Source organism: Mytilus trossulus, chromosome 5 (assembly GCF_036588685.1).
Source record: "Mytilus trossulus isolate FHL-02 chromosome 5, PNRI_Mtr1.1.1.hap1, whole genome shotgun sequence".
Taxonomy (NCBI): Eukaryota; Metazoa; Mollusca; class Bivalvia; order Mytilida; family Mytilidae; genus Mytilus; species Mytilus trossulus.
The window spans coordinates 37,827,376-37,842,307 of NC_086377.1; the positions used below are offsets into that span (position 1 = coordinate 37,827,376).

The 14,932-nt window shown below is 29.7% G+C and overlaps 2 long non-coding RNA genes across 2 annotated transcripts; both read right to left on the bottom strand.

Moving 5' to 3' along the window:
• Positions 1 to 1,329: 1,329 nt before the first annotated feature.
• On the bottom strand, positions 1,330 to 3,086 carry LOC134719626 (uncharacterized). The gene is made up of 2 exons (XR_010107636.1): positions 2,539 to 3,086; positions 1,330 to 1,770 (listed from the first exon to the last, which is right to left on the bottom strand). It is a non-coding gene; the product is annotated as an uncharacterized LOC134719626 (long non-coding RNA).
• A 6,581-nt stretch (positions 3,087 to 9,667) lies between these two features.
• On the bottom strand, positions 9,668 to 13,705 carry LOC134718826 (uncharacterized). The gene is made up of 3 exons (XR_010107457.1): positions 13,261 to 13,705; positions 10,877 to 10,961; positions 9,668 to 10,108 (listed from the first exon to the last, which is right to left on the bottom strand). It is a non-coding gene; the product is annotated as an uncharacterized LOC134718826 (long non-coding RNA).
• Between the last annotated feature and the right edge of the window lie 1,227 nt (positions 13,706 to 14,932).

The following is a 14,932-nucleotide window of genomic DNA, read 5'->3' on the forward strand; positions in this document are numbered from 1 at the left end:
CATTTGTTCTAAAAATTAAAGTTGATTACCCGAAGTTGCAACTATGGCAACTCTTGTTTCCATGGCAACCAATTGTTGCAGTTTTTCATTTCTCAAAAGGAGTGAAAATTACGTTTTTCAAATTCTATTTTCTTCCAAGAGCAGGGTCCTATTGATAATCTGTTTGTTTGCATTTGTTCATTTGACCTTTTTCTATAACATATCAAAAATAATCATTTGTAGCCTCCTTAAGATTTTTCAGAAAAAAAAGTTTTTTTTGTCTCATTTTTTTTGGGGGGGGGGCATTTTTTTTCTTACAATTAGCTAAATTATTTTCATGTATTTATAGCACATTTCATTTGATTGTGTCTTTTTTGCATGTATAACACCTAAATATTGAAACAAAGTAAAGAAACCAGTTACTGGTATGCTTTAAAATGATAAAATTTTAATGAAACATTTAATTTTTTTAATTTTTTCTCCATGTTATACATTGTAACAACAAATTATTCAAAATAATGAAATAAAGTTGAGAAGGAAATTTGGTCATCATGGAGACGAATGCCTAGATTAATGCCATAATTTCCGATTAAAATCACTTAAACATTATTTGTTCGAACTATCATTTTTTGTACCTAATCATTGTAAGGAGCAAAAATATTAAATATTGATGCTTAACTTATATCTTTCAAACAACACTTTGAAGATATCTGTCCCCCCCCACTTTTCCTAGAATTAATCTGGATGTTAACTCTGACAGTTAAGCTCTTTATTTAATCAATGAAAGCTTTTCAGATATGTTTGTAGTGCAAGGAATAGCCTTTAAATCATTAAATAATGGAACTTATTTCTTATTTTTTTCTAAAGAATTCAATTTGAAATTTGGATAAGAATAGGGGTGTATGATCCATATCAATATAGTAGTAACTGTAATGGTTCAAGATATAGTTCAACACTGTTTCTAAAAAGGACAACAAATTGTTTGCTCAGAATATACATGTATCTCATCAACTAAACATTTTCTAAAGATACTTGACAATTAGCCATTGCGGTGAAGGTCAGACAGACATGTACACCTTACAATTGTTCACTTCAGTACACTAAAGCAGTTATATCCTGTTCTGCTTATGGTATTGAAAAACATACCAAACACAAAACTTAACATTGACCAATGAATCATGAAAATGAGGTCAAGAGCAGATCAAACTACCTGGTAGGTATATTTTTATGGTTTTGTTGAAACATGAAAATGTTGTATAGGAAAAGGGACACCTTACAAAAGGAAACTTCTTAGCATAAGGTATCTGCATAAAAGGTTTGAAGCATCCATGTCTTCTCCCCTCTAAAATATAAAGCTTTATCATGTTTTTACAAATAGTTTACACTGCTGCAGCCAGATAGTTATCAGTAAATATTTAAGTCTCACATATATAGAGCTCTATTTTCAAAGGAAATAGAAAAATCAGTTAGCAATTTTTTCTTTATTATTCTATAATTTTTTTGTTTTTACAGATAGTCAATCAAGTCTTTTTCTTTAGAGATGCAGACACACAAGCCAATTCAGTCCTTTCTAAACAACCCACTTGTAGGGTTAGGGCAAAAAATGTATGGCCCAGTCCTTAATGTAAGATCAGATCTTCTTAGGCTATAATTCATCCAAAAGAGTACAATGTAGTATTTCCACTGTCTTATTGATATCTTATAAAATGCTGCTTCCAATACATTATATGGACTGTGTCTGTGATAGCTCTATGTCTGTTATGTATCTAATTTGTAGTTCCTCTAGAAAATCTACAAAACAGAAATGAAAATATTATAATAATGGTACATGAATGATCATGTTTAAAATTATTGTAAGAATAAGAATCATAGAAATCAAATGTCATACTTATAAACGTTTGTTTACTAAAACAAGCATTTGACATCGAAACTTGAAACAGTTAAATTTGATTAATTGCTTTGGGAGAGGAAAAAGTGAAAGAAGACAGTCGGACTCAGCAGTTATGAATAGATTTGATAAAAAGTATATATATTTTTCTATATTTATCTGATCCAAGTTTTCAAAAAAGAAATTGGCTCTTTAAAGTGTTGTTGTAATGTACATGTATGTATTAGTATTATAATTGGTTCTGCTAATTTTAAGTTTTCATCTATTGACAAATCTGTGTACCAGGATACATCGATTTTCACCATTTCATAAGACTATATCCAAAGTAACAAGCACATCATTCACCTTATACATATATGATATAGAGTAACAAATGATTTATACAATGTATATGTAAAAAATGTACATTTGTACGTGTATATATTGGTTAAAGTTTCATATCAATGAAATTGAACTTTTTCAGCCTAGTTATAATCTAATAAACTTTTACAATGTGTGTATAGAAATCAAAAGGATCAGTACTAGTTCAGTTGAAAAAAGGCTTCAAAAATATGAACAAGAGAATAAAAGTGGCACAATCTACTAACAGTTCTCTATTTGTTTTGACAACTACATGTAAGTTGTCTGATATAAAAATATATTTAAAAAAATATTTTCTATTGGTTAATTACCATGTATACAATGTATCACTTTCTTCAAGGTTTCAATTTCAGCTTTAGTAACTTTGAATGACGCTGGATGACTGGTAGAAGGTACCTTAAAAACAGATTGATAATAAATATTAAATTAAGCTAAACAAAAAAAAAAAATATTGAATATGGAGTTTAGTATGGCTTTCATTATCACTGAACTAGTATTGTATATACATTTGTATTTGTTTAGGGGCCAGTTGAAGGACACCTCTGGGTGCAGAAATTTATCACTGCATTGAAGACCTACTGGTGACCTGTCTATTCTATCATGCGTCTATGGTCGGGTTGTTGTCTCATTGACACACTCACAATTTGCATTCTCAATTTTAACCTTCATACCTTTTCTCAAAACATATGTTGTATATCATATTGGCTTAACTAGGAATAGGAAAAGAAGTAAATATACATGTATAACAAACAAAAATACAGTAAAGACAATGTATGTATAATTTCAATTGCTCATTCTGACATATTTAACAGATACATTTGTATACTGTATCATGTTAAGGAGGGGTATTTGCAAAAAATACCAGTCGAGAGAATGTTATTAATTTTACGAGCCGTAAGGCGATGGAAATTCATTCTCAAGAACATGCTACATGTATATCTGTTTAATTACACTGAATGTTCTTGTTTAAAAATGCATTGATGATCGTGACATTACAAACGTTCTGTCTGATAGAGTATTTTTTGGCAAATAATGAACAATTTTCATTTAATAATAGAAAATTGGTGAAAAATACACTGGCCATCAACTAATCAAAATCCAGGATTTTTACATAAGGTGTAATTATAAGAAAAATAGTTTCACAATGCAAAGGCATCATGACAAACATGTACATGTAGTAATCAAGATATTGAAATTGAAATTGAAGATTTCTGAAAGTTTCATGCAAATTACACACTTACATAGACAATGACATATAAATCCTTTAAACATAATAAAAGCAGCCTTAAGAGTCTGTAATACATATAATGCTGTACATGTGGTTGTCCTTTGTTTATGTACATATGTACATGTACTAACTAAATGTTGTATATATATATATAGATACATGACCTTCTGCTGTATTTTTTTCTACGGTCGGGTTGTTGTCTCTTTGACACATTCCCCATTTTCATTCTCAATTTTATTTTTATGATTATCATGTATATATCATACCAGCATTTGTTTCTTATATAAAAAAAAATGGATATAAATCAGACTGTTTAATAGTTTTCTGTTTGGAATGCTTTACATTTGTTATTTCTCATGTTTCTGGGTTATTTAGATCTTACAATACTACATGTACATGTATGTACACAGTACGGATTAACTCATTGTTGAAGGATGTATAGTGTTAATGAAAGAAACATAGAAAGTATGTGACTGTCAATTGATCTCTAGCATGTCTACCTGTTCAGTTGCATGCATCATGGTAATAAAGAATGCTTTCATTGCTATTGGGTTCGTTCGCCCTAATAACATGTTCACCTTGGGTTTATTCGCCCATAGAGTCTGTTCGCCCTACTAAAAAATAAAGTATTGAGGGCATTGAAGTTAAATAAAGATGTTTTATTCTTTAAAAAATTTATGAAAACTGTATCATGGAAATATTTAAAAGTTGATGGCTTGTTTTTGATCAATTATTGATCAATGACATAACAAATCAAAGGAGAAATAATAAATTTGTTAATAGGCTATACAATTATGAGGGTAATTTTTCAACAAAATTTCAACATATACTGTACACATGCATATGATCAATGATGATAGTCATAATAAACAAAGAAAGTCCAAACTAAAAAATATTTTGGAAAAAAAAAATCAAAATCAGGGCAAATGGACACTGGGGCAAACAGGTACTACATTGTACTGGGGCAAACGTGAATCAGGGCCAACGGCAATCATTCCAAATATTCATAAATTTGGATATCATGGATATTTCAAATATTTAGGTTTATTTAATATTAATAAAATTAAAATAAATAATTTAACTAAACAGGGTAACTGTCATGACTTCATGTCTAGCAGTTCACTAGGACCAGCAACTTGAAAGCTATTGGTCACGTACATGTACATGGAACCCAGCTGTAAACACTTGAACACATCAGAGGCGGATTTAGGGGGGGGGGGGCCGGGCCCCCTCTTTTTGGGAAAAAAATTGGTTGCTTATAGGAAATCACTGAAGCGTGACTGGAGCGGGCCCCCTCTTAGGTCAGTCAGTAGGCCCCCACTTATGAAAATTCCTGGATCCGCCACTAAACATATATGTACTAAATTGTGTCATTGCCCCTCCCCCTTTCCAAAAAAATAAAATATCCTATTTGATAAATGTACTTTTATTTCACATTTAATAAATTAAGTACTCATATTGTTAAACCTACCACTTACAACTTTGAGAAGTATTTTGCATTTGGCATTGAAAAGGCCTCTGACTGTCTGTATTTTGTCTTCAATCCTCGTCAAGTTTCCATTTGTAAATTTTAATTACCCTGTTGAAACTCTATATCGAGTTTGTAACAGTGTGCTGTATAAACTCTGAGTGAAATATAAGTAGTAAACATCCATTCCCTGTGGGATAACACTATAAACAAGTCTGCTTTCTTCAGTTGTTATTTCTTCATATTCTTGTGAAGAGCGATACTTTTCAAAAGTTAATTTCAAATGATATTATACATTTCTGTGATACAAACTTAGCTTCAGTTGTCTTTAGAGATATATAAGGAATAAACACTATTAGAATTTCGTTGATGACAGCTGTATATTGTATGATAAACAACATCGTAAATTTGCCCCCACATGTTGTGAAGCAGAACCGGAAGTGATAAGTTGTTTACAAGACACGATGCACTGGACAAAAATCATCAATAAAAATGATTTTTCTATCCAATTTAACGCAATAAACAATGAATCTTAACTAAATTATTAATTTCTCAACACTGATAATTGCAGTTTTATAAAAAATGCAGAATACATTATGAAATATTTTGTTTTACTTGTTTTGAAGTTCAACAAGAGTTGTCTATCTTGAAATAGTTAGAAAAAGCGGTTAATTTAAAATGAAAATAATTTTTTTTTGATAACAGCCTACAAATATAATTTTTTGATATGTTGTTTGGGAGATTCCATATTTTCTAAAATGCTAAATGGTTTACTTCAACTCGCCTGATCACGGCAGATATATGTTATAGCATCCATCATATTTCCAATGCTTATATAGTGAGAAAAACATGCCCATCTGAATTTTTATTAGGGTATAAATGACATTAATAGTAGGCATTAACAATTATGGTTGAAAATATGTTAATTTTTACTCAAAATGTGTCACATAACCAAATATGAAGCATATTGGTTACATAGGGTAAATCACTTTTTCTTCATTTTGCATGATTCTTAGGTGGAGTGATCCTTAATAACTAGGTTTAAAAAAAACAATCAAATTTTCAGTTTTGGCTTATTCAAGATAGTCATCTTTAAATTTTTTCATAACTTTTTCCAATCAACTTGCATTTTCATAAAATTTTACTGCTATATCATTTTTATATTGATCTTACTGAATGGCATTTTTATGGATTTAGTTAATATGTTAAAAAAGCTACAATTTTAAGTTTAGATTAAATTCATATGGTCACCTTTAAAAAAAACTTATAACTTTTTCAAATCAACTTAGATTTTCATATAACTGTACAGCTATCTCATATATATATTGACCTTACAGAATGAGAGGTTGTTTGATAGTTTGTTTATTGTTTGGTGTTTAGCTGTCAATTCTAGGGAATTAATTAATAGTCAAAAAAGGGTGCATCATAGTCAAAAACATGTCTGCTTAAACAGACAATTTTTTCTTTTTGAAAAGTAGAATAGATCAAGGGACATTGATATTTGAACTAAAAACATTCTCTGTTATTAGGACAATAATTTTTAATTCAGCATATGATAAGTTTACTAATCCAAGAGATATTGTCCCTTAATTTAAATTATTTCCTTTATTTTAAACCAATATTGTATTTGAGGCTGCACATATAAAATCAAATCTGTACATGTATATTCATACTGGTTTTAAAAAACAACAAAAGGTATGGTTCTGATACACACATAAAAATATGCATATAGGAATTACCTAGCACATTTTAAATTTTGTATTAACACAAAGTTCTATTCTTTGATTTCAAGACAAAAAAAAATAAAAACTTTAAAATAGAAAAGGAATTTTGTTCAGAATTTAAAAGGATGAGCATTAACTTTTTTAATGAAACAATATTAAGAATGCACCAGACAATCCATCTGGTAAATATTGAACGGTCCCTCAAATAATTCTTTATATTGGTATATATTGATTTTAAACATTTCAAAACAAATAAAAGAAATTATAGATATACATAAATGTCTTAGATAAACTAATAAAAAATGCCAGTATCTAGTACATTTACTGATGTTGTAACGATTTAAAATTCAAAACAAACTAAAAATAAAATCATAACCCTGTTCAAGGTAGACAATCAACACATTGACTTTATGAAATTGTACATAGTTCAATGGAATATTTGTATACAAATGACATAGCAATCAAATTAATTAGCTGTACATTTTTGAACGCTTTCTTAAAGGAAAATTTTAAAATATCAATATAACCACATTACAAACCTGTCATCGTATAAGACACTATACACCTCGTGTGCTTGCGTTAACTTATCCAAACAGATATTTATTTAAAGCCTAAACATTTCGACATATTGTTTACATTTTATAAATTTTGGAATACTAATTGTGTCACAAACTTCGGTTAAGATTTGACTAAATACCAAAATACTGATATCGTCAGATAAATATTTATAGATTATTACACGGCATTTTCCATATGGCCCAGGTATCAGCCCTAGACTCCCATATCAAGCCAGAGGGCTTTTCCCGAAGGCTTGATATGGGTCGTAGGCTGATACCATGGACCATATGAAAAATTACACCGGTAATAATCTACTTATCACATATTTTTAAGCAACTTGTTTACAAATAGTCTTTGATTGACAGGTTACCGGAAGTTAAACTCTGGGGCTTGATATGGATTTCGAGGGCTGATAACCAACCTTTACTTCCAGCTATAATTGACCATGCAATAACGTACATATTAGTACAAAATATGTGATAACCTATATTATCACATATGTGTTATGAATACCTAAGGTTTTGCATTTGCAATAACCTTAAAATTGCCCGGGGCAAAAAAGAACATGAATTTTCATAAAACTCTACAGTTATTGCATACACATATTGATCTTACAGAATACCAAGTTAACTGGTAGCTTGGTGTATTGCTGTCATTCTTACAGATGTAATAAAAAGGTTTAAAAAAAAACTCAAATTCTCAGGTTTGGCTAATTCAAGATAGTCATCTTTAAATTTTTTCATAACTTTTTCAAATCAGCATGGATTTTCATTAAACTTTACAGATATTCCATTTATATATTGATTTTATAGAATGCCAAGTTGTTTGGTAGTTTGGTGTATTGCTGTCATTCTTATGGATTTAAGTATGGCTCCACCTAAGAATCATGCAGAGGGTGATACAGTGATAGTTGTCAAATTGACTTTTTTGGGCTTCATATGTTCTATTTTGATGAGAATTTAAAAAAAATAACAATAACACATGTGTTGTACATTTGGTTGCTATGGTTACGATGGCACCATAACAACCCTTTAATTTCAGTCCTAAAACCTCAAAATTTTCTGTTTTTCATCACAGATTTTCTTATAAACTGCTAATTAATTTGGATAAAACAAATATGTGTTATCATAGTTTCACATTTGTTCTAAAAATTAAAGTTGATTACCCGAAGTTGCAACTATGGCAACTCTTGTTTCCATGGCAACCAATTGTTGCAGTTTTTCATTTCTCAAAAGGAGTGAAAATTACGTTTTTCAAATTCTATTTTCTTCCAAGAGCAGGGTCCTATTGATAATCTGTTTGTTTGCATTTGTTCATTTGACCTTTTTCTATAACATATCAAAAATAATCATTTGTAGCCTCCTTTAGATTTTTCAGAAAAAAAAGTTTTTTTTGTCTCATTTTTTTTTGGGGGGGCATTTTTTTTCTTACAATTAGCTAAATTATTTTCATGTATTTATAGCACATTTCATTTGATTGTGTCTTTTTTGCATGTATAACACCTAAATATTGAAACAAAGTAAAGAAACCAGTTACTGGTATGCTTTAAAATGATAAAATTTTAATGAAACATTTAATTTTTTTAATTTTTTCTCCATGTTATACATTGTATTAACAAATTATTCAAAATAATGAAATAAAGTTGAGAAGGAAATTTGGTCATCATGGAGACGAATGCCTAGATTAATGCCATAATTTCCGATTAAAATCACTTAAACATTATTTGTTCAAACTATCATTTTTTGTACCTAATCATTGTAAGGAGCAAAAATATTAAATATTGATGCTTAACTTATATCTTTCAAACAACACTTTGAAGATATTTGTCCCCCCCACTTTTCCTAGAATTAATCTGGATGTTAACTCTGACAGTTAAGCTCTATATTTAATCAATGAAAGCTTTTCAGATATGTTTGTAGTGCAAGGAATAGCCTTTAAATCATTAAATAATGGAACTTATTTCTTATTTTTTTCTAAAGAATTCAATTTGAAATTTGGATAAGAATAGGGGTGTATGATCCATATCAATATAGTAGTAACTGTAATGGTTCAAGATATAGTTCAACACTGTTTCTAAAAAGGACAACAAATTGTTTGCTCAGAATATACATGTATCTCATCAACTAAACATTTTCTAAAGATACTTGACAATTAGCCATTGCGGTGAAGGTCAGACAGACATGTACACCTTACAATTGTTCACTTCAGTACACTAAAGCAGTTATATCCTGTTCTGCTTATGGTATTGAAAAACATACCAAACACAAAACTTAACATTGACCAATGAATCATGAAAATGAGGTCAAGAGCAGATCAAACTACCTGGTAGGTATATTTTTATGGTTTTGTTGAAACATGAAAATGTTGTATAGGAAAAGGGACACCTTACAAAAGGAAACTTCTTAGCATAAGGTATCTGCATAAAAGGTTTGAAGCATCCATGTCTTCTCCCCTCTAAAATATAAAGCTTTATCATGTTTTTACAAATAGTTTACACTGCTGCAGCCAGATAGTTATCAGTAAATATTTAAGTCTCACATATATAGAGCTCTATTTTCAAAGGAAATAGAAAAATCAGTTAGCAATTTTTTCTTTATTATTCTATAATTTTTTTGTTTTTACAGATAGTCAATCAAGTCTTTTTCTTTAGAGATGCAGACACACAAGCCAATTCAGTCCTTTCTAAACAACCCACTTGTAGGGTTAGGGCAAAAAATGTATGGCCCAGTCCTTAATGTAAGATCAGATCTTCTTAGGCTATAATTCATCCAAAAGAGTACAATGTAGTATTTCCACTGTCTTATTGATATCTTATAAAATGCTGCTTCCAATACATTATATGTACTGTGTCTGTGATAGCTCTATGTCTGTTATGTATCTAATTTGTAGTTCCTCTAGAAAATCTACAAAACAGAAATGAAAATATTATAATAATGGTACATGAATGATCATGTTTAAAATTATTGTAAGAATAAGAATCATAGAAATCAAATGTCATACTTATAAACGCCTGTTTACTAAAACAAGCATTTGACATCGAAACTTGAAACAGTTAAATTTGATTAATTGCTTTGGGAGAGGAAAAAGTGAAAGAAGACAGTCGGACTCAGCAGTTATGAATAGATTTGATAAAAAGTATATATATTTTTCTATATTTATCTGATCCAAGTTTTCAAAAAAGAAATTGGCTCTTTAAAGTGTTGTTGTAATGTACATGTATGTATTAGTATTATAATTGGTTCTGCTAATTTTAAGTTTTCATCTATTGACAAATCTGTGTACCAGGATACATCGATTTTCACCATTTCATAAGACTCTATCCAAAGTAACAAGCACATCATTCACCTTATACATATATGATATAGAGTAACAAATGATATATACAATGTATATGTAAAAAATGTACATTTGTACGTGTATATATTGGTTAAAGTTTCATATCAATGAAATTGAACTTTTTCAGCCTAGTTATAATCTAATAAACTTTTACAATGTGTGTATAGAAATCAAAAGGATCAGTACTAGTTCAGTTGAAAAAAGGCTTCAAAAATATGAACAAGAGAATAAAAGTGGCACAATCTACTAACAGTTCTCTATTTGTTTTGACAACTATATGTAAGTTGTCTGATATAAAAATATATTTAAAAAAATATTTTCTATTGGTTAATTACCATGTATACAATGTATCACTTTCTTCAAGGTTTCAATTTCAGCTTTAGTAACTTTGAATGACGCTGGATGACTGGTAGAAGGTACCTTAAAAACAGATTGATAATAAATATTAAATTAAGCTAAACAAAAAAAAAAAAATATTGAATATGGAGTTTAGTATGGCTTTCATTATCACTGAACTAGTATTGTATATACATTTGTATTTATTTAGGGGCCAGTTGAAGGACACCTCTGGGTGCAAAAATTTATCACTGCATTGAAGACCTACTGGTGACCTGTCTATTCTATCATGCGTCTATGGTCGGGTTGTTGTCTCATTGACACACTCACAATTTGCATTCTCAATTTTAACCTTCATACCTTTTCTCAAAACATATGTTGTATATCATATTGGCTTAACTAGGAATAGGAAAAGAAGTAAATATACATGTATAACAAACAAAAATACAGTAAAGACAATGTATGTATAATTTCAATTGCTCATTCTGACATATTTAACAGATACATTTGTATACTGTATCATGTTAAGGAGGGGTATTTGCAAAAAATACCAGTCGAGAGAATGTTAAATTTTACGAGCCGTAAGGCGATGGAAATTCATTCTCAAGAACATGCTACATGTATATCTGTTTAATTACACTGAATGTTCTTGTTTAAAAATGCATTGATGATCGTGACATTACAAACGTTCTGTCTGATAGAGTATTTTTTGGCAAATAATGAACAATTTTCATTTAATAATAGAAAATTGGTGAAAAATACACTGGCCATCAACTAATCAAAATCCAGGATTTTTACATAAGGTGTAATTATAAGAAAAATAGTTTCACAATGCAAAGGCATCATGACAAACATGTACATGTAGTAATCAAGATATTGAAATTGAAATTGAAGATTTCTGAAAGTTTCGTGCAAATTACACACTTACATAGACAATGACATATAAATCCTTTAAACATAATAAAAGCAGCCTTAAGAGTCTGTAATACATATAATGCTGTACATGTGGTTGTCCTTTGTTTATGTACATATGTACATGTACTAACTAAATGTTGTATATATATATAGATACATGACCTTCTGCTGTATTTTTTTCTACGGTCGGGTTGTTGTCTCTTTGACACATTCCCCATTTTCATTCTCAATTTTATTTTTATGATTATCATGTATATATCATACCAGCATTTGTTTCTTATATATAAAAAAATTGGATATAAATCAGACTGTTTAATAGTTTTCTGTTTGGAATGCTTTACATTTGTTATTTCTCATGTTTCTGGGTTATTTAGATCTTACAATACTACATGTACATGTATGTACACAGTACGGATTAACTCATTGTTGAAGGATGTATAGTGTTAATGAAAGAAACATAGAAAGTATGTGACTGTCAATTGATCTCTAGCATGTCTACCTGTTCAGTTGCATGCATCATGGTAATAAAGAATGCTTTCATTGCTATTGGGTTCGTTCGCCCTAATAACATGTTCACCTTGGGTTTATTCGCCCATAGAGTCTGTTCGCCCTACTAAAAAAATAAAGTATTGAGGGCATTGAAGTTAAATAAAGATGTTTTATTCTTTAAAAAATTTATGAAAACTGTATCATGGAAATATTTAAAAGTTGATGGCTTGTTTTTGATCAATTATTGATCAATGACATAACAAATCAAAGGAGAAATAATAAATTTGTTAATAGGCTATACAATTATGAGGGTAATTTTTCAACAAAATTTCAACATATACTGTACACATGCATATGATCAATGATGATAGTCATAATAAACAAAGAAAGTCCAAACTAAAAAATATTTTGGAAAAAAAAAATCAAAATCAGGGCAAATGGACACTGGGGCAAACAGGTACTACATTGTACTGGGGCAAACGTGAATCAGGGCCAACGGCAATCATTCCAAATATTCATAAATTTGGATATCATGGATATTTCAAATATTTAGGTTTATTTAATATTAATAAAATTAAAATAAATAATTTAACTAAACAGGGTAACTGTCATGACTTCATGTCTAGCAGTTCACTAGGACCAGCAACTTGAAAGCTATTGGTCACGTACATGTACATGGAACCCAGCTGTAAACACTTGAACACATCAGAGGCGGATTTAGGGGGGGGGCCGGGCCCCCTCTTTTTGGGAAAAAAATTGGTTGCTTATAGGAAATCACTGAAGCGTGACTGGAGCGGGCCCCCTCTTAGGTCAGTCAGTAGGCCCCCACTTATGAAAATTCCTGGATCCGCCACTAAACATATATGTACTAAATTGTGTCATTGCCCCTCCCCCTTTCCAAAAAAATAAAATATCCTATTTGATAAATGTACTTTTATTTCACATTTAATAAATTAAGTACTCATATTGTTAAACCTACCACTTTCAACTTTGAGAAGTATTTTGCATTTGGCATTGAAAAGGCCTCTGACTGTCTGTATTTTGTCTTCAATCCTCGTCAAGTTTCCATTTGTAAATTTTAATTACCCTGTTGAAACTCTATATCGAGTTTGTAACAGTGTGCTGTATAAACTCTGAGTGAAATATAAGTAGTAAACATCCATTCCCTGTGGGATAACACTATAAACAAGTCTGCTTTCTTCAGTTGTTATTTCTTCATATTCTTGTGAAGAGCGATACTTTTCAAAAGTTAATTTCAAATGATATTATACATTTCTGTGATACAAACTTAGCTTCAGTTGTCTTTAGAGATATATAAGGAATAAACACTATTAGAATTTCGTTGATGACAGCTGTATATTGTATGATAAACAACATCGTAAATTTGCCCCCACATGTTGTGAAGCAGAACCGGAAGTGATAAGTTGTTTACAAGACACGATGCACTGGACAAAAATCATCAATAAAAATGATTTTTCTATCTAATTTAACGCAATAAACAATGAATCTTAACTAAATTATTAATTTCTCAACACTGATAATTGCAGTTTTATAAAAAATGCAGAATACATTATGAAATATTTTGTTTTACTTGTTTTGAAGTTCAACAAGAGTTGTCTATCTTGAAATAGTTAGAAAAAGCGGTTAATTTAAAATGAAAATAATTTTTTTTTGATAACAGCCTACAAATATAATTTTTTGATATGTTGTTTGGGAGATTCCATATTTTCTAAAATGCTAAATGGTTTACTTCAACTCGCCTGATCACGGCAGATATATGTTATAGCATCCATCATATTTCCAATGCTTATATAGTGAGAAAAACATGCCCATCTGAATTTTTATTAGGGTATAAATGACATTAATAGTAGGCATTAACAATTATGGTTGAAAATATGTTAATTTTTACTCAAAATGTGTCACATAACCAAATATGAAGCATATTGGTTACATAGGGTAAATCACTTTTTCTTCATTTTGCATGATTCTTAGGTGGAGTGATCCTTAATAACTAGGTTTAAAAAAAACAATCAAATTTTCAGTTTTGGCTTATTCAAGATAGTCATCTTTAAATTTTTTCATAACTTTTTCCAATCAACTTGCATTTTCATAAAATTTTACTGCTATATCATTTTTATATTGATCTCACTGAATGTCAGGCTGTTTAGGACTTTGTGTTTTTGCTGTCATTTTTATGGATTTAGTTAATATGTTAAAAAAAGCTACAATTTTAAGTTTAGATTAAATTCATATGGTCACCTTTAAAAAAAACTTATAACTTTTTCAAATCAACTTAGATTTTCATATAACTGTACAGCTATCTCATATATATATTGACCTTACAGAATGAGAGGTTGTTTGATAGTTTGTTTATTGTTTGGTGTTTAGCTGTCAATTCTAGGGAATTAATTAATAGTCAAAAAAGGGTGCATCATAGTCAAAAACATGTCTGCTTAAACAGACAATTTTTTTCTTTTTGAAAAGTAGAATAGATCAAGGGACATTGATATTTGAACTAAAAACATTCTCTGTTATTAGGACAATAATTTTTAATTCAGCATATGATAAGTTTACTAATCCAAGAGATATTGTCCCTTAATTTAAATTATTTCCTTTATTTTAAACCAATATTGTATTTGAGGCTGCACATA